This window comes from Lepisma saccharinum, chromosome 18 (genome assembly GCF_977018435.1).
Source record: "Lepisma saccharinum chromosome 18, izLepSacc3.1, whole genome shotgun sequence".
Taxonomy (NCBI): domain Eukaryota; kingdom Metazoa; phylum Arthropoda; class Insecta; order Zygentoma; family Lepismatidae; genus Lepisma; species Lepisma saccharinum.
This window is the reverse complement of record NC_139246.1, coordinates 30,145,794-30,167,770: the sequence shown is the minus strand read 5'-3', so window position 1 is coordinate 30,167,770 and position 21,977 is coordinate 30,145,794.

The window sequence follows — 21,977 nt, the reverse complement described above, 5'->3', positions numbered from 1 at the left end:
TGTCGTCCGTGTTTCTATATCGTGAGCTTTGTAAACCTAATGTTGCGAGAGTTTTTGCTTCCTCATATTTCCATATCGTGACCTTTGTAAACCTAATGTTCACACTTTTTATTTCGGAACATTTTTAGGTTTCCATATCGTGATCTTTGTAAACCCCCTCTCATTTTCTGTATTGCGAGTTGTAAACCAAATGTGCTTTTTTCAAGCAAACAAATATTTGTTTTTTTGTATTCCCTGGCCCCAAAACCCTTTTTTTGACCCACCACCACCTGTTGATAGAGAGAGGCAGGACTTGGAAAAATTTTCGATTGATGAAAATTGGTTCTATGATGACCTATACTAATTTTGGTGTGGTAGGACAGAGGACACCGAGAAGCGACCAACACACTAAACCCGACCTCTCTACGACTACATGTTCGGAAGTTACGAGTGATCAAAGTTTTGGGTGGGTTTGCATAAACCACTTGCCCTTGAACTCAGGACCACCAAAACTTGGCATACATACTCTACATCCCCAAAATCGACAAGGGGTGGTGTTTGGGGAGATCTTTCGATTTATTTTTTCTCTATCTCTCACCGTTTTCGAGTTATTTGCAATTTTTAACGCTGGACTTGGAAACTTTTCGACAGAGGGGTCAACCATGATAACCTATGTTCATTTTGTTAGGATATCAAAGAGAACACCGAGCCGATGCTAACGCATGTCTCTACGATGATCCTATCGAAAGTTACGAGCGTTCAAAAAAAAAAAAAATCGGCAATTGGTCCACCCTGGACCACCAAACTTGACATACATATTCTACATCACTAAAATCGACAAGGGTGTCAACGGGGGAGATTTTTGATTTATTTTTTCGTTATCTCTTACCGTTTTCGAGATATTCGCAATTTTAGCTCTGGACTTGGAAACATTTTCAGAGTTATTTTTTGAATTTCCAGTCAGGGAGGACACGAATACGCCAATGCAACCTTCGAAGTTACGAACGATCGGCCCACCCTTGAACTTTTTAGGGTAACACTTTACTATACCTGAGACAGATTTCTTCAAATTTACAGGAGAAAGTACTTACGCAAATCATTTTCTGTAGCGTTGTTGATGTTCGGGAATGTAATTTTGATTCATTTTAATGCGATTGCATGAGGTTTTGTACGAAAATCTATTTCCGACGCGCTATTGCTGCTGCCGCCATTTGCTTCCTGCATGAGAGCAGAATACGCTCTCGTATTGTCCGTATACGCTTAATTGAACGAAAGGAGTGCTAATGGAACCAAACCTAACAGGCCTAACCTAACCTAGTAGGCATACCTCGTCCCCGTGATGGTTTGTGGGGCTATCGTGAATTTTTGGGCTAACGCCAATGGTTTTTCTGGCTCAAGGAACGATCAACGGTAAGCTATCGCCATGTTGTGTGTGGAAATAAACAAGAACAGTAAGTACTCGTAAATGTAAGAAATATACATTACTTTCCTAACAAATTAAATTATTTCACCGAAATAAGTGTTCCGGAATGCAGAATAGTACGTTAGCAATGTAAAAAAGTGCGAAAGAAATTATTCCCAGGTGTCTCAGGTATAGTAAAGTAGTGCCCTTTTTAGGACCATCAAACTTGGTACACGTACTCTACATCACCAAAATTCGACAAGGGGGTCAACGGGGGAGATTTTTGATTTATTTTCGCGCTTACCGTTTTCGAGATATTTGCAATTTTTAACGCTGGACTTGTAAAATTTTCAGAGGTTGTGTGTGTGTGTGTTATGTTACCCTCACAAATTTTGATGCGTTAGAACTATTCCGTCACCCTTTCGTTCTTCACATCTTGGACGAAGGACTTCTCGGCGACCAGGATGACGCTGCACACGGTGTCGTCGTGAAATTCACACATGATTTTGATGTTGGTGCGATCGTTGACCACCACCTACTTTCTTTTCGAAGTATTGATGACGAACATTGGTCTCTGTGCTTTGAATTCGCTGCACACGTATGGGAAAAAATAGAACCTATCGAAAAACAGCATATTCTTAGTTAATTAATATGGATTAATGAAATGAGTGATAACTAAAGTTTTTCTAGTGTGATAGGAGGGGAAAACGTTGATTTCGGCATCTGAAAAGAAAAGAAAATTAGTGCGAACGTTCAATCACATTGAAATTGACCATCATTATTTATCCTCGTCGTTGCGATGTAAATAGGAGGACATATTTTTATGTGAGTTTTCGTATTGTGAATTAAAGAAAATCAGAAAAAAATACTTGTCACGGTTTTTTGATGTTATCTGTAAAAAGCATGGACTATGACGAGAGTAGGAGCCGTGTCGGAAATACCTCCTCTGTTCATTCTATCCGCTAAACGTTTGAACATATTTTTTTTTAATACATATTTTTCTCTTGCAAGAGAATCTCAGTTTGGACAATATAGACAGTGGAAAACTCGTCCCTTTTTGATCCTAAGGTTTGTGAGGTAATAGGATTCGGACAATGTATATCTATTAGTTGGTTATATTAATGTCTCATCATTTAGATCTGTTAGGAGACACAATTGTTTTTGATCTGTCTTCCAACTTCTTAGGATTTTATGTATTTGTAATATAAGAATTTTAGTTTCTGCAATATTATACATAGGTGTATTCTCTTATTCATTCTTCCTTTTTACATTAACTAACTATCTCCCTCTCATCTTGTTTCATATTCTTATTAACAATTCTACAAGCAACAACGTTGTTTTTATTTTTTTTGTTCAATGCGTAACATGTTCCCCTGATTAGAGAAAAGTAGCAAGCCAAAAGCAATAACCTCCTTCGTCGGCCGTTACTCTCTGAAGCATTCAAAGAATGCTAAGTCAGTATCAAATCAATCTTCCTGGTTGATTATAAGTAAGTTGCTGATTAACTAGTATTAGGGAGCAATAACCAGGTGGTGGAAGAAAGGATAAGTTAGAGTGTAACGGGCGACTTGGGGTCTTTTGCTTTGGAACGAGGAACGAGAAAGATCGGGGAGCTTGAGCGAGTCTGCATAGAGCACTTCTAGGAGTTTTCTCCGAGGATTTCTTCATCATCGAATAGACAGGTAATATCCTTCTCTAACCATGTTGATCTAAACTGGAAGATATAAACCCAAACAGGATTTTTTTTTTAAATACACTTAATGTATGTACCTTTTTCAATGAAAGAGAAAAAGTTTCTTGACAAAATTATTACTTTGTATATATTTTAACTTTCAGAAGACAGAGAAAAGTAATACACATTTTTCGAATTAATATATTTTTTTAAATTTGTTAGTACTTGAATTTGGAAACTGACACACACTAGAATTTTTATGATTGTTTTTTGTGAGTATGTGTTAAATCACCACGCCCTTCCTTGAGCAATATTATTCCTTTTCTGCGACGAACAACAGTCGAATGCTTTTGTTGTACATTTAAGAAAAAAAGTAGAGAAGAGGTATTGAGATATTTGATCAAGATAGAGATCGTGAGAAAAGAGAAAATGTGTAAACCTAGGATAATGAAAATTTTACATTTTTGAGTGTCCTTATCTTGATAGAAACAAGGAGATAAACGGATAAACTTTTGCAACATTTTATTCTTTGCTATCATGTTACCCATTTCCATTATCCCCTCTTTCAATCATCTGTTGGAGTACAAATAATGTGGAGTTCAAAAATGAGAAAGGGCATCCAGTTTTGTATCGAATAACACACTTATAACCCAAAACAAAAAATACATTAGAATCTTCAATACCAGGTGCACGTCACTATAAAAAACTGCATGTTCCGAATAAATCTATCGATTCATGATGTTCAAGGTAGTTTTCACTCTGTCTCCTTTTTTCAGGCCTCCACGCTAACAATCTACTTTCGTACCACATCACGCCAAGAGTATAATTCGCTAACTGTCACAAACATTACGAACAATCACTGGAAACTACAGGGTGTGAAAATATATTTTTTATAATTTTTCCATAAAACTACAACATTCCATCATCGAAAAAAAATGATCTGCGAAATTGCTACATGAAAAATTATAAAAAATCTTGAAGAAGAAAATCCATTTAAAAAAAATAATCACGAACGAAACTATATTTTTTAAAAAATAACGATTATTCACATTTCTAACGCGGAACACAAAATTTGACCGAATATTTTTTTCTGCTTTTTTACACCAACAACGGAAAAGAACACACACAATATCTTTTTGTTTGCGTCGTATGAATTGTGCGCATTTTTTTTACAAATCGGTGGAAATCAAAGATAGACGGATCTCGAACATGGACACCCTACCCCCTCATCAAAATTAATTGGCCACCAGATCTCATGAAACATCGATAAAAGGATGCGCTTTCTATTAAAATATAATTACTTATAAACGTGCAATGCGTGATATTCTCGAAAAGAAACTCAACCCCCTCCGTCTCTTCAAGAATTCGAATCCAATCGATATGTTAAATAGATGGAAGAACTACTTAAATGTTCATGTAGGAGATAAATCGCAAGTAACTGAAGTACACACAGCAGAACCTAATTTGATTGAAGTTAAAGATGCTATTAAAAGACTAAAAAAATAAGAAAGCACATATCATTGACTTTAATACCAGCTGAGTTAATTAAATATGATGGGAATTCGATAATATGTAGTAGTATAAAATACAATATTATAAACTCAACTTATAAGTGTAGAAAAGAAGAGGTTATTTGATTGAACAATCCGATTTGCCTACACTTAAAACAATGTCAAGAGGGGCATATGCGCCAATTCTTCAAGTGTGATATGCTCTTAATTTTAAGAATTCTGAATTCTAGTGTAGAAAAGAAGAAGCCTCAACAGACAGATTTGCCTACACTTAAAATTATGCCAAGTTCCCATATGATCTTATTGTTTACAGTGTGTTTTTCTGTCAAAATCCCAGGAATCTTGAATTCTAGTGTAGAAATGATGAGCCCCCCTCAGATTGATTCTAGAGGGGGCCGACTCAAACCCAGAAGCCTCTTGATTACTAAACCAAAAATACTTATAATCTCATGCTCTTCAACTTAGAGATCAATACATTAAGGCAAGGGCAGGCGTGCAAATTGCTTGCATGTCCTGATAAAATGTGAAGCCTCCCCTGATTGCAAAGTGTTAATATTGTTGCCTTGTAAACAAGAGGCTCGGGTTTGAGTCCTGATAAAATGTGTAAGATTGAAATACATGTGGCAAAATAATATCTCCACACGTGAGATTTTGAGAATAATTACTGCTAGTTGATATACAACTGATAGCTCCCAGATCTGAAACCTGGTAAAGTGTGTTGTACAACATCATAAAAGAGCAAAATTATTTTATATCGGGGATCACCAGAGCCTAGTTACTGCTGTTGTCTGGGTATAAAAGCACCAGCTCAGCCACTAACTGCTGTTATAATTGTTTTGGCATAGTTCTGGTTTTTTTGGACCAATAAATTTTATATAAACAAACAACAAAAATGCCAAATCAAAAATATTGCAATCAGTGTAATAAAAATATATCTAGTTCTAATTGGTCTAGACACCGGCATATTTGTGACCCTAAGAAATGCAGAAAGGCCACAAAAATGTGTCCAAGATGCCATAAAATATTAAGCAAGGCTTATTACAAATGGCATAAGTGTAATTCTTATGAACAGTCATCAACATTGCCCCCACAACCATCTACATCTGGTCTGAAAAGGAAGCATGAAGCACCTGTTAATGCTGGACCGGCAAAGCAGCCACGCTATGCACCACCTATCCATAGCAGTTTTAATGGCCAATTAAGGGATCACCGGTTTGTATCAGAGCCAAAATGTGACATTAAGAATTTTTTGAACAGTATAAATCCTGATGTGCAGGCAATTCTAAATGCACAAAATGGCTCTTATAAGCTGTCCCTCAAATTGTTTACACAATATAAGAAGCCAAATGGCACAAAATTTACACAGCCCCACATAACAGAAACTGTACCGGTATATTCAAATGCAAATTCAGACAAAATAATAAGCAGTTTGATAGATCAATTGAATATTAAACACTCTGAATTTGCTGCAAAAGAATCAGGATGGAGCCTTTGCGGAACTTCACACAAGTTCTATGTTAATATTTCTGAATTCAGCCCATTACAAGGATCTACATATCTGCCATTACCTGCCAATATTAAAAACAAAAGAGCCGTGGTTAATATAGAAAATAATGATGAGAAATGCTTTTTGTGGTGTATTTTAGCTGCTTTGTTTCCAGTTTCAAGGAATCCTGAGAGAATAACTTATTATAAACAATATGAACACAATTTTGATGAAGCAATGGAGGGTTTAGAATATCCAATGTCTGTTCAGAATATTGATAAATTTGAAAAAAAGGCCCGGGATATTAATGGTAAACAATTATCTATTAATGTATTTACTTGTTCTACTGGTCGTGGCAATTGCTTAATAGCACCTCTCAGAATCAGTACATTTGATGATGATTCTGCTGTTCCGATTGATCTGCTCTTAATTGAAGAAGACGGCACATATCATTACACTCTGATACACAGTCTTGAAGCTTTAGTCAGAAAACAGCAAGGCAAACCCAATACAATATTCAAGTTGTGCAGAAGATGTTTGACTGTATTTGATGGTCAAAAAATAATAAATGGGGTTCGGGAAGTGAATGCAGAAATTGCTAAAAACAAGTTAATTGAGCATCTGAAATACTGTGGCAACCATAAACCTGTTCATATGGTGATGCCTAATCCAAGTGAAAATGCCAATTCAAAAAATTTGAAGCCCTGTTGGAACACCCAGTATATATAGTCTGTGATTTTGAATCAAATCTCAAACCCCTTGCATTCTGTAGCCCAGATCCTGATGAACCTTCAATTACATCATACCAGTTACATGAACCTTCTAGTTTTTGTTATATAATTATACAGAATGGTGTTGCTAGTGAACCACACTTATACATGGGAGCAGATGCCATCAAAAAATTTGCCGCATAAAATAGAAAATGAGTGCCGTGACATAGCATCTAATGTCTTATTAAAATCAAAACCCATGTTGCCTTTAACAGAGGAACAGATTGAAGATTTCAACAATGCAGAAAAATGCCCGGTATGTGATTCTGAATTTTCAGATACAAATATCAAGGTTCATCACCATTCTCATACAGATGGTAAATTCTTAATGCCCCTGTGTAATAGCTGTAATATTAAGATCCAGAGACCAAAATTTGTCCCTATATTTTGCCATGGAGCATCCAATTATGATTTCCATCATTTGATCAGGTATGAGGGGTTTGACAAGCAGAATTTAAATATTTTAGCAGAAAATAATGAAAAATATATTGCCATTAGCAAAATAATTAAAGTTAATGGTGTTCCTATTCACTTAAGATTTCTTGATTCATACAGAATTCTGTCTGCTAGCCTGGCTACACTGGCCACTTAATTATCTGATGATCAATTCAAAATCACATGTGCTTTGTTTCCAAATCAGGACCTGAAATTAATTAGGCGGAAGGGTGTATATCCATATGACTATGTTACAGATTTTTCTAAATTTGATGAGTGTTCTCTGCCACCAAAACAAGAGTTTTACAGCAAAATCAGAGCATCTGGAATCACTGATGAAGATTATCACCATGCCCAGTTGATGTGGAACAATTTAAAATGCCAGACATTTGGTGATTATCACAAGGCTTATTTAAAACTTGATGTGACCCTCTTAGCTGATATACTGCAGGCATTCAGAAAATCTTCCATGGAAAATTATAAGCTGGATCCAATGTATTTTTACAGTGCTCCGGGCTTAGCATGGTCTGCAATGTTTTTAAACACTAAAATGCAATTGGATCTGATCCAGGATCAAGATATGTATATGTTTATGGAACAATGTATAAGAGGAGGCATGGTGCAATGTTCTCAGAGATATGCCAGAGCAAATAACAAATATATTCCTGATTATGATCCAGCACTGCCATCAAATTATATACTGTATGTAGATGCCAACAGCCTCTATGGTTATGCCATGATGAAAAAACTGCCATATGCAGGGTTTGAGTGGATCGAAGATTACAATATTGAAGATCTTAAGGATTTTGATGACAGTAACTATGGCCTGTTCTTAGAGGTTGATCTGACAATTCCTGATGATTTACACAACACATTTTCTGATCTGCCCCAATTCCTAAGGTTAAGTGCTCACTTGGCTCTAAACAGATGAAATTGATGATAACTCTAAAGCCAAAACAGGATTATGTCATATATTACAAAAACCTCCAGTTCCTGATGAATCATGGTGTTCAAGTGACCAAAGTTGGAAAAGTTTTGAGGTTCAGGCACTCAAAATGGTTGAAGCCATATATTGATACAAACACAGAGCTTCGAACATCTGCAATGAGCCAATTTGATAAAACTTTGTTTAAATTGATGGTCAATTCAGTGTATGGCAAAACAATTGAAAATGTCAGAAAACATATTGATGTTAAAATAATTACTGACCCCAGCCGGAGCAAAAAATTTATTTCAAAGCCCAACTTCAATTACAGAAGAATTTATGATGAGAATATGGCACTTTTCAACATGAAAAAACAAAGATTAAGTTTGATAAGCCTATTTATGTAGGGGCTGTGATATTTGAATTGGCCAAATTACACATGTTAAAATTGTATTTTGATGTGTTGAAGCCTTTTTATAAGGATCGTGCAAAACTGATGTACATGGACACAGATAGTTTTGTTCTTGATAATCAAACAGAATATGTTTATCAAGATATAACACAGCCTGAATTGTTTAAATATTTTGATACCAGTGAACATACAGAGATTCAACACCACAACAAAAAGGTGCCTGGCAAGTTAAAAGATGAGACACTTGGTGATGTTATTGTGGCATTTGCTGGGTTAAGAGCCAAGATGTACAGTTTTGAAACATGTAGTGGCGCTGTTGCCAAAAAGGCCAAGGGCATTGGCAGAGTGACTGTGGACAAAGAGCTTGAATTTGAAGATTACAAAAATTGCCTCAAATCATGTAGCACAATCAGAACATCAGAAAATAGAATTCAGAGTGTGGATCACTTGTTGACTACAAATATTGTAAGAAAAGTGGCTCTGGACCCACATGATGACAAGAGATGCATTTTATCATGTGGCATACATACTCTACCATGGGGTCATTGTGATTTGAAAAGTGGTAATCAATGCCCAATTACAGAGCATGATTTGAAATAAATAAACATGCCTATGAACTTATTTGGGTTCAAAAAACAGGCTATTATGGACCTGCCAACACCACAACCCTCTTCTGATATAATATCTAAACTAAGTGCATTGTTAATTATTCATCTGAACAGCATACTTACAGATGTTGATGATGAAACAGGTAAAACATTGTACATATTTAACAATAATTTAAATCATTACCAATTACCTGTAGGTGGTCAATTGCAATTTATTACAACCCCTGAGGGTAATGTCAAGATTTCAATAGGGAGAAATATTTATAGAATTATGCACTCAAACATGATTTCTGGCACTGTTTATACTGTTTCTGCTGGTGACTGCTTATATATTGAGGTCCCGGGATCATATGACAAGCTTATACCTTTTTTATAGAATTAAGAATTAGATATTCAATAATAAATAACCGCTAAAACAAAAATGCCTAATGATATATTTGGCCATACAAGACATGAAGATCACAGTGATGAGATTCTGATGCTTGATGTCAGAGTCAAGAAATTAAGAAGTGATTTACAAGCTTTACAAACCACACTCAATGCCAGTCTTCAACTAGAAATTACAAATTTACAATCACAATGCATGGACCCTCTTCTTAAAATTGACTCAGAACTCAAATTATTGCTTCCGAAATAAACTGACCTGGCAACATTGGATAATTTTCAAAGTTTAGAAGAAGCTGTAGCAGCTCTTCAAGCCAAATTTAAGACCCAGGCTAACAACTCTGAGCAATTGAAACAGCAATTGGAAGAGCAGATAAATAATGTCCAGACACAGCTCCAAGCAATTGTCAAAAGCATAAAATCACAAGAAGATTTTGATCTAGTGATTTCCACTCTAAAGGAACAGATTGAATCACTCCAGATACCTAATCTGGACCCCTTGAACAATGCCATAGCCGAGGTTAAAGAAAAAATTGAGACACTTGAAAATTTTATGAACAACTTGCCATCTTCTGATGCTTTGAGTGCAATAACTCGGAGTGTTGCCAACATTAAGCTGCAACTTGAAACATATGAAGATTTTGGAAAAATTCAAAGTACCATAACCCATCTTGAGGGTACAATAGCAGCAGTGCAAAGTGATTTGATGTACAAGAATCTCTAGAATCCCGCCTGCCTGGTATTGTAGACACACTTGTCAGTGTCCAGCAACAGATCACAAAGCTTGAAAACCTCAACACTGAATCTGAACTATCTCATTTTCATCACTTGATCGATGATATCCAAACAAAACTTGAAATTTTACAACAATCAACACCCACTCAGGGAGATATAGCCCTGCTCCAAAATGCTATGCAAAATGTGGCTGATGCATCTGAATTAAATAATGTGAAATTGGCACTTGAATCTTTGCAAAATACTGTATCAAATCTGCCTACATCATAGGAACTTAAAAATATAAAGAGAGCAGTGAATCGCATATTGAAATCAGAAGATATCAAGAATATCCAGACAGAGATCAAACAACTCACTCAGACAGTGGCCACTCTACCAACTAATCAACATATTAATGAACTGCATGCCCTGTTTGAGGATATCAGAAGACAGGTCCATGATCTTACTGCTCAAAATTCAAAATTGGCAGTTATTGAAAATTTGCAACAAATTGTAGCTAATATCAAGCAACAGCTAGGAGCCATGGAATCCAATCAAGCAAATGCTCTGTCTGTTTTTGCCACCCAGCTTCAAGAGATTGTGCAACAATACAAGAAACTTGTTGTGGACATAAAAATCAAGCCAGGCCATGATGATGTTGTTAGGACCATCAGTGAGCATCTTTAATCTGTAACAAGCAGATTGCTTACAGCAGAAAAAGAAATAACCGGCATAATCGAGAATCCAAAACATACAGTAATTCTTGAATTGTACATCATCCCCAACAAAGAATATGATTCACCATTTACACCAGGTGGAAAAATATATATGCTGTCCCCTGCACAATTTTATTACCAATTTTTTGTTGGGGGCACACTGAGACCAATCAAGATCAAATATTGGCTACAACCACAGGCACACCACTAGCCCACCTTATCAATAACAAATGCTGACAACAAACCAAAAATCACCAGTGTAGAGTTAGAGGATTTTACAGATCCCAATACATTAGAAACATCTTATGCTGAAGATGAAGGCTCTCTGGAATTTCATATACAAATAGGAGACAAATTATATTTAGAAAATCCTGTAGTATCAGCTGCTGAACACCCCATAGTTGCAATATTCTTGTTTTCATATTATGTCTAGAGAAATTATTGTTGATGAATTACACAGACAAGCCAGACATAATTATAAGAGACTGCCAGTAGTCACAAAAGGCATAGATGATTTATGGCAGAGCGACTTGATTGAGATGGCAAGTGGACAGCTGAAAAACTTAGACAAGATCAACAAGGGCTACAAGTATCTACTCACTGTCATAGATACATTTTCAAAATTTGCCTGTGCTGTGCCACTCAAATCCAAGACTGGAAAATGTGTTACGGAAGCCTTCAGGACAATCATCAATCAGAGTGGAAGATCACCGCGCTATTTGCAAACAGATAATGGCAAAGAATTTTATAATTCTGTGTTCCAACAATTTATTAAAAGCCAGTCAATACAACATTATTCGAGTTACAGTGATGTCAAGGCCTCAATTGTAGAGAGATTCAACAAAACCCTAAAAAATCTTATGTATAAACAATTTACACTTCAAGGTAATTATAAATGGCTTAATATTCTTCCAGAACTTCTACATAAATATAACAACTCGGTCCATTCCACAATCAACATGAAACCCTCTGAAGTAAATTCATCTGATGAGCAAAAATTGATGAGGACTGTTTATTATCCTAGATACCAGCCAACAACAAGAAATGCCAAATACAAGGTGGGTGATCAAGTAAGAATCAGCAAATATAAGCACTTATTCAAAAGAGGCTTTACAAGAAACTGGAGAACTGAATTATTTACAGTGGTTCAAGTTAAACCTGGGACCCTTAGCACATATATAATAAAAGATCACCGAGGAGAAATTCTCAAAGGCAGATTCTATGAAGAAGAACTAAGCAAAACTAAACAGCCTGACACATATCTCATAGAAAAAATCATCCGCAGAAAAGGCAACAAGTTATTTGTCAAATGGCTAGGACTTCCAGAACACAGCTGGATCGATGCAGACAAAGTGATAATATGAGCACCTGGGATGTTATAAAAAGGCTGCCAGAACCTGAACAGCAGATTAAGAGAAATGGCAAGTTGCTGCCTGAAAATATTAGATGTCTTATTGTTGGGCCATCGGCTTGTGGTAAAACTACACTAATGATTGATAATTTTTTATTGGCACCCAACTGGTTAGACTGGAAAAACAGGCACTTGAATGTCTTCTCTAAGAGCTTGGAACAATTAAAATATCAGCAGCTGATGAAGCTATATGATGGATTGGATATAGCCACTTTTGAACCAGATGTTAAGCCACTCCATGAATGTTTCGATAATTCTGTTGTTGTGTTTGATGACATTATACTGGATAATCAAAACAAGGTTAGAAATTTCTTTACACAGGGGCGGCACAAAAACATAGATTGCTTCTACCTGGCACAGACTTTTTCAAAAATACCGAAGCAGCTGATCCGAGACAACAGCAATTTTATATGTGTGTTTCATCAAGATCATACCAACCTCAAACACATACATGATGAATATATAGGTGGGGACTTGAGCTACAATGATATTTCCAAGTTTTGCAGTAGGTGCTGGAATCAAGACAGTTATGGGTTTGTCACAATTGATATGACAAGAAAACCCAATAGTGGCAAATACAGAAATAAAATCAACAATTTTCTAGACATTGAAACATATATAAATAACCATGAAAAGGCCAATCATTGATGATCTTAAATTAAGAGATTATCATGTAAAAATATTTAAGGGATGGAAATCACAGAACCGAGGAATTTATGAACAACACAAACAAACAGAACAGCCTATTATTGATGCTATTAGTGAATTAGGTAAAAATATCAAAACTGTTACAGAGCAAAATCAAAATTTGATCACAGAGCTTGTACCTGTAGCTGCTAGGAACATATTAGATTATCCAATCACCCCACTTTCCAGTATTCATGCACCTAGTCCTGTTGCTCCTCGAAGAATTGAAGCTACTCTGGATCCTATTGAATTGGGTCTTCTTGCTCAAAAATATTTAAGCACACCTAAAGACAACAAAGATGAGGTCTTTGGCTTATATGCTGACACAGAGCGTGATGGTAGCATCATACATAGAATTGGCAATTTCAGAGTAACATTTATGGGAGATGATCTCATTGTATATTCAGAATCTCATCTTGGAGAAAAAGGTGGTTTTGTTAAATATCCTGACACACCTGGGTTGTGGGAACTGATGACTAGGAAAAGGCCTGGCAACTATACAGATCAAGATTATGAGCACTACAAAGAAATATTAATAAAATCAGATGCTCTATACCAGAACAATGATCCCACACAAAAAAGAGTCAAGTCTAGCAGTGGAGCAAAATACAACAATTTAATCAAGCCCATATGGTCACAAATTAAGACAGGCAGTGGAATCAAACAATACAACACCCTGCCTAAAGAATTTGTCTGGGTTGATGATGTCAGGAAACTTGTAGATAGGTTATTGGTGATAGCTGGGGAGGAAAATGCTGGCAACCACAATTTTTACAATGAAAAGGTTGGAATTATGGACATGATAAGCACCAAATTGTCTAATTTTATAGTGAATGACACTAAGGGGATTGGATATCTTATAAAAATTATTAATACTCTACCACCTAAATTTTGGAATATTTCTGAGGGTCGGGGGTTGGTTAATGACATTATAAACAAGCTGCCATTTGAACTACACATTCCAGGCTATCAGTATTGTGGTCCCGGTACAAAATTGGACCATAGATTAAACAGAGGTGATTCTGGTGTTAATCCCCTAGATGCTGCTTGTAGAGACCATGACATAGCATACAACACACATACTGATCTTGACAAGATACATGTTGCAGACAAGAAATTAGAAGAGGCTGCATTTGGTAGATTTGTAAGCAAAGATGCTTCTTTAAGTGAGAGAATAGCAGCATTGGGAACCACCATAGCTATGAACACCAAGCAAAAACTGGGGTGGGGGCTGTGAATATGTATATAATAAACCTAGAATGAAGGCCAAGGGTGTTATGTATCAAATACTTTATGCAGGTCTTAAATCTCTTAAAACTATTGATAGTCTTTTAACAAAAAGCAGCGCAAGAAAAGAAGCTCTTGTATTGCCAAGGGCCATGGTATGAAATTATTACTTAGTACCCCCAATTAAAAAAATTACAACAATCCAGGAAAAAATCACATGTGGGGGGTTTCATATTTATTATCCCGGCCATCTTAGCAGTACTTGGGGCTGTTAGGAGCTTGGCTGGGGGATCAGCTGCCATAGCAAAAACAGTAATAGATGCCAAGAAAAATAGGGCAGAATTAGATGAATTGAAGCGCCATAACCTGGCCATGGAGAAACAAGGCAAAGGTGTTAAGAGAGCCATGAATAAGTTTAAAAAAACAAGAGCCGCTTACAAACCAAGATATTGAAGCTTTAATCAAGCCACTGGGCATCAAAAATTTTAGAGGTGTGTACATGTCTGATTCTTTACCAGAACAACCACTCAACAAAGAGTGTGGCATTGTTAATTTGGATAAGTACAAAAATCAGGGCACTCACTGGATTTGTTATCTTAGATATTTAAAAGATGAGGCATTTGTGTTTGATTCATTTGGAGGTGTTCCACCTGAAAATTTAGTAAAATATCTAAAATCAGCTAATCTTTATTACAATAATGCCCGTGTCCAAAACTTCAAAGATGTTAATTGTGGACATTTGTGTTTATCTGTTCTTAGATATATGTCTCAAATAAATAAACCATCAATTGAAAATTTTCAAAAGGCCCTGTGGTATTTAAAACATCATGGGGGTATTCCATCTCACCAGCCAAAATTCAATATTGAAACTCAAATTACATGATGATATAGTGTATCCCAAAACAATAGCTCTCAGAGCATTGTATGGCATGTACTTATTCCCTAATATTACACACCACCACAACAAAATTGCAGTAGGGGATCAATAAATTGTCATCACTCCAGGGCAGTATAATCTGTCCACTCTAAATGCTCAATTACCCAGAGGTATAGTATTAACTCAAAATTCTGTCACTCACAGAGTAGAGATTGTATCTGCTACAGAAACAGTGGATCTGGGTACTATAGGAGAGCTGTTAGGCTTTGACAACAACACAAAACTTGAACCGGCCATCAAACACACTGCTATTAATATACCTAAATTCTTAGCCATAGAGACTCTGAATATTCACTGTAATGTGGCCGAGGGTATGATCACCAAATCAAATGGCATAGTCACTCACAAACGAACTGGCATCATTGCAACATTTACACCTAATTCTGAATTTATGGAGCCAATCATCTACACTCCATCCCCAAAATTATATTTTCTTGTGTGCCATAATAGAATAGATAACCTTGAATTGATGGTCACTAATGAAAAAGAAGAATTAGTTGATTTTGCTGGAGCCACAACAACTGCTATCATAGAGATTAATATTTAAATAAAAATACATACAGGAAAAAAATGGAAAATATTGAGATTTATGAGGTACAATCATTCCCTCCAAACAGGAGGACATTTGCAAATTTAAATCAACCCAACACAGAAATTGAGCTTGATCTTGATGTAGGGGATGGCTTTAAACACCCCCACAGAGCAGATCTATACATCAAATTTGATGTTGTAAAGCTCGATGGAACAGATTATCCCACAAATTCAAATATAAGATTGGTAGACATTTTTGTGCCGCATCTGTTCTCTGAAATTGAGATCAGAAAACATGGTGTTGATATAAACAGAGTAGATTACCCTGGCATTAGTAGAGCAAGTGTACCGGTTGACAAACCTCTATTGGGGCTCGCCTTAATAGACTTGTCTCGTAAGGCATGAGCCCCCTGAAGCTGGCAGTGTTGCCAGCTGCTTACTCGAAAAAATCACCAAGGGGGTTTTTTGGGTTTAACGTAGCCTAAAGCAAGGAGCTGGCAATTTTGCTTGAGGCTCGCCTTAATGGATTTTTCTTGTAAGGCATAAGCCTTATTTTCTCGCAGTGTTGCTAATATTTTACTCGAAAAAAATTACCAAGGTTTTTTTTTGGGGGGGGTAAACCTAGCCTAAAGCAAGGAGCTGGCAATCTTGCTTGAGGCTTGGTTTACAGTGTATAAAGCAAGGAGCTGGCAATCTTGCTTGAGGCTTGGTTTACAGTGCATAAAGCAAAGTTGGCAACCTACTGGTATTTTTACCATAGCTTTTTACAAAAAAAAAGAGAGAGAAGAGAGAGAGAGGGAAGAGTTAAACAACCGACAGTTTACCTACAGCTTTTTTTTTGGTCTAACCTAACCTCAAGCAAGAAGCTGGCAACTTTGCTTGAGGTTTGTTTTACAGTGCATAAAGCAATTTTTGCCAACCTACATATACTAAACAAGGAGAGTTGGTACTGTCGTAAAAGAAAAAGAGGGATGGGTGGATGGCAACACAAGCGCGCGTGCGCGCGTGCGTGTGTGCGTGTGTGCGTATAATATGTAGCATTATTAACTAGAGTGTGTTGGCAATTTACTTACAACTAAAAAAAAATAGAGATGCCATAATTTTGCTGTAAGATAAAGAGAGAGAGAGACCTACGGCTGGCAACAGTGGTGAGCGATGTCCTCCCTCTTCTGTGCAATATGACATTATGATGTTACTGTAGTTTTTGACGAGGATTACGAGTTAACTAAAAAAAACCTGCAACTAGAGAGAGTTGCCAGCACATACACGCTATTGTAAGAGAGATGGATGACTGGGAGGGGGGCAGCATTTCTGGCATTTCAGCAGGTCTGGCAACTGTTGAGAAATAGTGACGTCAGTTAACAGCATTGGTAGCAGTGATGCGATGCGATGCATTAACTTGTGAATTTTCGAACTCGTAAAATGATGTGGCTGAAATATAGGGGGGAAGAATGGCTATTCACAGTGGCGGATGTACTTCCTGTTTTTTCAAAAGCTAACAATAATGATGGAATTTCATGCTGACGCATTTATTTCGTTCAAAAATTCGTGTTCAGCACAGATGATGCTATGTAATTTTCACATTAGCTCAGCCAACTGTTGAGAAATAATGACGTCAGGTAACAGTATTGGTGGGGGTGACGTGATGAATTTACGAAAGTAGGAAAATGACAGTGCTAAAAATTGAAGTATAGAACTATTTTCTAGAGCATACACATGATGCTTAGGTTACAACAGCTGTTAACATCAGGTCTGGCAACTGTTGAGAAATAGTGACGTCAGTTAACAGCATTGGTAGCAGTGATGTGATGCGATGCGATGCATTAACTTGTGAATTTTCGAACTCGTAAAATGATGTGGCTGAAATGTAGAGGGAGAGAATGTTCTAGACTGGATTTCTACTAGTCCACGTTGTTAACCTACATATTACTCCTCGACTAATAAACTAGAAGCTCGAGGGGCATCAGGTCTTATTTTTTATTGTGAGCTGCAAGAAGAACGATTGAAATTAACTAACGTGAGTAAATTTGTTTGTTAGCTTGCATGAGTTGGTTTTGTGTTATATAAATAGGGTAGTGTTGCTTCTGTGAGTTGATTCTGTAATAACCAAACAAATGTAAAGGAATTGTAGATAAAAGGTAAAACTCTCTACAAAAACCAAACAATTCTTAAGCATATTGTGGAAGGAATATATATACTCGCAAAGCAAGCAAAAAGAAGAGAGATAGAGTATACGAGTTTTAAGTGTGTTGCATGTATTTTTTTTTCTTGCTTTTTATATATATATTTATTACATATTACTATATACACCAAGCATATGCAAAATAGCAATATGCAGGGGTGTAAGAGGACGATTTTCTGGTAAGACGCCCAACAGTTAACCTCACTTCCACGTAGTACACTCTGGACTGTAGAGTAACGAGGCTCTGGCGTCTGGCAGACCAGTATAATTTTGCGTGTGTTAGCCTGTTGTTTTTTTTGTGCCTTTGATATTTAGTGGAGGTACATAGTGTTTCGAATTTTATTATTATTTAGTTTTATACACAGAAAAGATATTAAACATAAAATTAAATAAAATAATATCTAATTATGTTTTTTTATCACAACAAGCATTCACAAAAAAATAACAATAATGTGGTTTAAAGTTTTTTAACGTAATTGCTACGTAAACAAAATGGCCGACTTGCAATGAGTGTGTCAAAGTTTTTTTAAGCCTAATTGCTACGTAAACAAAATGGCCGACTTGCAATAACTGTGTCAAATATGAATAGATTGAGAGATGGAAAGAGAAGTTAAATATGCTTAAATAAAGTGCTCCTCTGTGCATAGCACCATACCATAAAAGCATATAGGAAAACTGCCATGTTTAATGCATGAAACTTAAATATACATATAAAATTAAAATATTTGGTGCTGACCACATCACACATTGCTGATTTTGCATTGTACTTTCCTATATTCACATATGCGTAGTAAAACTAATAGGGACTAGGCTTTTAGTTTTTTAAAATAGGATCTGAACCACTATGTATTTTTATCAGGTTCGAACCTAGGACCTCTTGATTACAAGGCAACAACACAACCACCGCACTTTCGAACCCTAATGAATATGTAGGAAAAAACAACGGTATATACATAATCCAAAATTGCGTGGTTCTAGGCCCCATAGGAACCGAGAAAATCAATGTCTTGGGAAAACGTCTTAAGATATTTGTCTTAATTTTTAAGAAAGTCGACTTCCGGTCTGTCAAGATGTTACTTCCGGTCTGTCAAGAAAATTTTCTTAAGACAAAAATCTTAAGACGTTTTCCAAGATATTGATTTTCTCGGCTCCTAATTGAGCTAGGATGATGATTTTAGGTTTGTTGGATAGGATTCGACGAAAACTATTCGACTAGCAAATAAAATCGATTCCACCCCCTCAAGTTTTGGAAATACAGACAATTTTTTTATTTTTTGAGAAACTTGATTTGCCGGCTTAGTTTTTACCCTATTTCGAAAATTTTAATGAGATTTGATAAAAAATTGAATGTACTCTACAACCTATTGGAAACATAATGATTAGTGCTTACTGTTATCGAGTAATTTTAAATTTAAATTTCAAGATGTAATTTCTAAGTTGTTTTGTAACTCGTAAACTATGGGTCGTAGAAAACCCATTCTTGTTTTATCTGCTATTGCCCGACAAATACTATAAACACAAATAATGTTTATTGTTTGATTTAAAAAAATCGAAAATAACTTTGTTTTCTGAAAATAAAAATGTGTGTATGGAAAAAAAATACGATTATATCAGCCGAAATAATAGAATATATATAAACAAGTATATTTTCATAGTTTCATACCTCTACTAGATTGGTGGAAAAATATACTAATGGGCAATAAAATCTGAAGAAGATTCGTGTCTAGCAAAAAATAAACTAAATAGAATTACACATGCATACAATATTTATTGTGCTTTTTTTTCTATCTACAATCATATTTTTCTTATATATTTTTTTAAAATTTTTTTACAGGGTTTATTAAAGCACACATTTGAGGAAAACAAAATTTTTCTCGTAAGGCATTTTTTCGTAAACACTCTACCACCAACAGATCACATATAAATAAACATACCCCCCAAAAAAATGCGCTCCATGAAAAGTTGCCCTGTGTGCAAAATAAGCATATCAAGCAAACATTTTGCAAGACATTGTCGTACCTGCGTGCCAGGCAAGCATTTGGCTGCTAAAAAATCATGTCCCAGGTGCGGTATACATATTACCATTAATAATTTAAAAAGGCATATAACATCATGCAAAATTGGCGTCGGAACACCTGTTCCACAACCGTCGACCAGCTCGACCAAGAGGAAAGCGGAAGCAGCCTCCATCAATACACCATCCGCCAAACGTGTCAAGCCTGTGGCGAAAGCGAACCGGACTGCTTTCGAGCGTTTGTTAGAGGATTTTGTCATCACTTCGGAGGGCTTATGCGACGTGCGTAGCTTTTTAAAGGAGAAGCGAGCAGAGATAATTTCCATCCTCGGTGATGCGCTTGCAACGCACTCCACCAAATTCTACGCATCGCTACGTTGCCAGTACAAGAAGCCGTCCGATGAAATTTACAGCTTCTGCCACAACACCAAGGCGAAGACGCTGCATCTGGCGGATGTCGACAACCTCGAGGTCATCTACAACCAGTTTGCCGAGGAGCTGGTGGCAAAACAAGAAGAACATGAAGCTGAGGGCTCGGGGGGTTCGCTGTGTGGCGGGCCTCACGAACTGTGCGTCAAACTTTGCAAGTTTACGCCTCTCTCCGCCTCCAGCTACGTCCCCTTACCACCTTCCATCGCGGCAAATTAGGCAGTCCTGAACATTCAGAACGGTGACGCCAAGTGCTTCGTATGGTGTGTGCTTGCAGCGTTGCACCCTGTCCACTGGAAAAACCAACCACGCCGAGTTAACCACTACCTACCCTACGAGTCGGAACTGGAAGATGCTATGGCTGGGATCGACTACCCGGTTGAGGTCCCCGACATTCGCAAGTTCGAGGCCCGTACACACAACCCTCGGTTGGCCATCAACGTTTACGGCCTCACCGACAAAAATGTGGTGTACCCTATCCGGGTGAGCGATGTAGACGACGATGATGCTCGGGAAATTCATCTTCTGCTCATCAAGGACGAGACCCATCACCATTACACCCTCATTCGCTCCCTCTCTAGACTTGTTTCGAGCCAACGGAGCAGTGATAGTCACCACGTCGAGGTGTGTCGCAGGTGCTTGTCAACTTTTGATAATCAAGAACAGCAGGATTACCAGCGCATCAGAGGTCCCAACATCGCTGCCGAGAAGCTTGCTCGCCACAAGTTCTACTGTAGTAACAACGAGCCTGGGGTGGCAGTCTTGCCCAAACCTGGCACCGTGGAGCGTTTCCGCATGCACGGTGCCATGGTGGAGCATCCCGCTATCATCATCGCGGATTTCGAGGCCTTCCTCAAACCCCTGTCCACTTGCGATCCAGATCCCGAAGTTTCCTCCACCACCCCTTACCAACTCCACGAGGCATCCAGTTTCGCATACGTTGTGGTGCGACGTGACCAGCACATCGCCCCCGAGCCCTACGTGTACCGCGGTCCCGACGCAGCCAAACACTTCCTCGAGAGGATGGTTGTGGAAGCCAGCGAGATAGGGAAGGTACTGTTGGCCCCCAAGTCTATGCTCCCACTGTCCCCCGACGATCAACGTAGACACGACGAGGCCATCGCTTGCCCTGTCTGCGTCAAGGAGTACACCGCCAACAACCGTAAAGTCCAACACCACGATCACTTTACCGGTAGGTATGTTGGTCCATGGTGCAACGGATGCAACCTCATGGCCCGGGACCCGCGATTTATCCCGATCTTCTTCCACAACGGCTCGGGATACGACTTCCACCACCTCGTCAAGCATCTTGGGTACGACGACATGCGAATCAACGTCCTGGCGCAGAACGAGGAGCGTTACATTAGCTTGAGCAAGTGGGTGCGAATCTCAGGATCACACTCTACCGTCGAACTTCGCTTCCTCGACTCCCTGAGGTTCCTCCCGGCAAGCCTCGATGCTCTCGCGGGGAAGCTTAGCGACGAGCAAATGCTCATCACCTCTGCAAACTTTCCGAACTTGGACGCCGGCCTCTTCAAGCGTAAG